The sequence below is a fragment of the Moschus berezovskii genome, chromosome 4 (assembly GCF_049115385.1).
Source record: "Moschus berezovskii isolate FMDL1 chromosome 4, NW_MosBer_1.0, whole genome shotgun sequence".
Taxonomy (NCBI): domain Eukaryota; kingdom Metazoa; phylum Chordata; class Mammalia; order Artiodactyla; family Moschidae; genus Moschus; species Moschus berezovskii.
The window spans coordinates 119,219,767-119,222,476 of record NC_142463.1 but is presented as its reverse complement, the minus strand read 5'-3'; the positions used below and the strand labels follow the sequence as shown (position 1 = coordinate 119,222,476).

Sequence of the window (2,710 nt, the reverse complement as noted above, 5' to 3'; positions counted from 1 at the left end):
TAGTTGAGCAGAAGGATTTGGAAGTAGAAATACCATCTCTAACCCAAGATTTTTTAGGCAAACCCCGGCATCTCCACTCTCATACAGGGACTTTTCCCCAGTAAGTTTGGCTGAAAATCATACTGGTGACCATCCATAGTGTAGAGATGCTTTTCTTCTGCATCATAGCTAGTACCTTAAGTTTCAAAAATATCTATCCTAGATAACTGGATAGGAACTCTGCTACACATTAGACAGATACAAATATTCAGCAAACCCTATGAATATTTACCAATCATTTAGTGGGGTTATGGCACTGCATCCAACAGCCAACTAGCTATTGTTGATGACACCAAAGAACAGAAATGTGATCCCTTACATTCTAAGACAGGAGAAAAGACATATGTAAGAGAGATTTTAAAAGGGCGATGGCCTTTCCATGTGGCGGCAGCCATCAGGTGAGCTCAGATGGACACTTACAAACACCTCCAGGAACTAAGAAAGAGGAAGCAGTGGACATGATGTCCTCAGGGTACATTGCTGGCAGTACCGCCAGCTCTCCATCTTGCACTGCACTGCACCCCACCCAGCCAACAGGCTGAGATACAAGGCCAAGCAAGGTCATGTCATATACTGGATTCCTGTGCACCATGGTGGCTGCAAATGCCCAGTTTCTAAGGGTGCCACCTATGCAAGCCTGTCCACCATGGGGTCAACCAGCTCAAGTTTGCTCGAAGCCTTCAGTCTGTTGCCGAGGAGCAAGCTGGATGCCACTGTGGGGCCTGAATTCTTCCTGTGTTAGGGATGAGTCTATGTACAAATCTTTGGGGTTATTCCCATTGATCCACTCCATAAAGTTGTCATAAGAAACCCTGACACCCTGTGGGTCACTAAACCAGTCCACAAGCATAGGCTGACATCAGCAGGCAGAAAGAGCCCTGGTCTTGGAAAGGGTCACTTGTCCCTGTACAAAATTGGTGGTTCTTCCCGGACAGCCTGGAGACGATGCACTACTCTCCAGCCTGAGCTCCACCACTATGGCTAATAGAAGTAATGTTTATAAAATTCTAACTTCTTACCTAATAAACAGTTTAGGGCATTCAAAAAAAAAGGCAACAAACAAGCCAAGTCAAATGAGAGATGCTTACAGTAAGTAAAGGATAGGTGGTAGTGAGCTCAAGCACTCAGAAAACTGCCTTCATGAGGTCACCTCAGCGAGAAACGGTGCATAGGTTTTGAAGGGTGAAGTGTCACCACCAGATAGTTGTTTTAGAATATTACTCCAGCAACATTTATTACGGATGGATTTAAGGGGAAACGAGGACAAGGAGACCACCGATTTATCAACAATGATACAAATTAATGTGGCGGAAGCGAGAATAGAGAGAAATAGATGCATTTAAATCATAGTAAGGTCTCTTGTCAGAAATTAGTGACTGATCGGAGGAGACAATGGCCAAACAAGGAGGAGTTTAGAATGACGCACACGATTCCTGACTTGAAAGCACTGCTTAGACTCACTCGGGCGGACAGCACGTTTGAAGAGACGGACTCCTGTGCTAGTGCTACCAGAAACGCACAGAGTATAAAGTGTTGTCCTTGCTTGGGCTCCACTTCTCCTTTCTCTCTCTTTCCTCCTTTATTTCAGGAGTCTTAAATAGCTTCATTTCCCAACTCCATCTCAATATTTCTGAGGCCTAATTTGTTGCCCTGTTACCTTTCCTTTGGCGCTTCTGAAAGCCTTATGGAAGTTAATTTGAAATGTGAACAGTTCATAACAAAGAGATTCCAAAGTTCATCTTATGGGGATCTCTCCAGTCTTCCATTTCTAACTCTTCCAACTTTTCTAATTAAAAAGACTTAAAGAGGGACTTCCCTAGTGATCCAGTGGCTAAAATTTCATGCTCCCAATTCAGGGGGCCTGGGTTCAACCCCTAGTCAGGGAACTAGATCCCACATGCCACAACTAAGAGTTTGCATGCCACAACTAAAACCCAGTGCAGTCTAATTAATTAATTTAAAAAAAAAAAAAAGGACAAAAAGAGATGATACAGACAAGACAGACCTTCAAATTTCTTCACAAACTAGTCAGGTTTTCAAAAATGCTTTTAAACCTACCCATCTTTACCTGTATCTAAGCGATATTGTATAAGAAGTCCATGAAGACCAGTCTTCAGGCCAGGACTGAGGCTTTCAATTGCATTTTCTGCTTAATTTTTTTTTTTTTTTTTTTGGTAAAGATTTCCAATTTTCTGAAAATTTGAGCTCTCAGCTGGAAATCTCTTAGGGCTCTGAGTCAGACCTGAGCCTGAGAGATGTGAACGCATTTACATGGTTGGATTAAGCAGATCATTTCTAGCCTCATTTGGCCTAGACAAGAAACCAGCTTTCCCCAAGTTGCAGGTTCTCCCAGGAAAAAGGCTTCATCACCACTGTCTATTCTACTTTGTGTCTGGAATTGATGGAGCAACCAATGTTTCATGCAAGAGAGAAAGGGAAATTTGCACATGTCAACATCGTGTTGGCAGCAAAATGCCACCCCTGGTACATGTCTAGAGGCCCAGCAGCATAAGCATGTATCTGCCAAGATAAGGATCGGTGGAGAGAATGTAGGGCCCAGGTAAACGTCCCGACCGAAGTACTGCTAGTCAGCGCTGATAGACGCGAGACCTCGATACGTCACTCAGAGCCCGTCCCTCTGTTCTCCTGCGGCATTCCACTGAAGACCGTT

General features: G+C 43.8%; 1 pseudogene; it reads left to right on the top strand.

The window, feature by feature from the left end:
* The first annotated feature begins 447 nt into the window (after positions 1-447).
* Positions 448-1,024, top strand: LOC129540460 (large ribosomal subunit protein eL15 pseudogene; annotated as a pseudogene).
* The last annotated feature ends 1,686 nt before the right edge of the window (positions 1,025-2,710 follow it).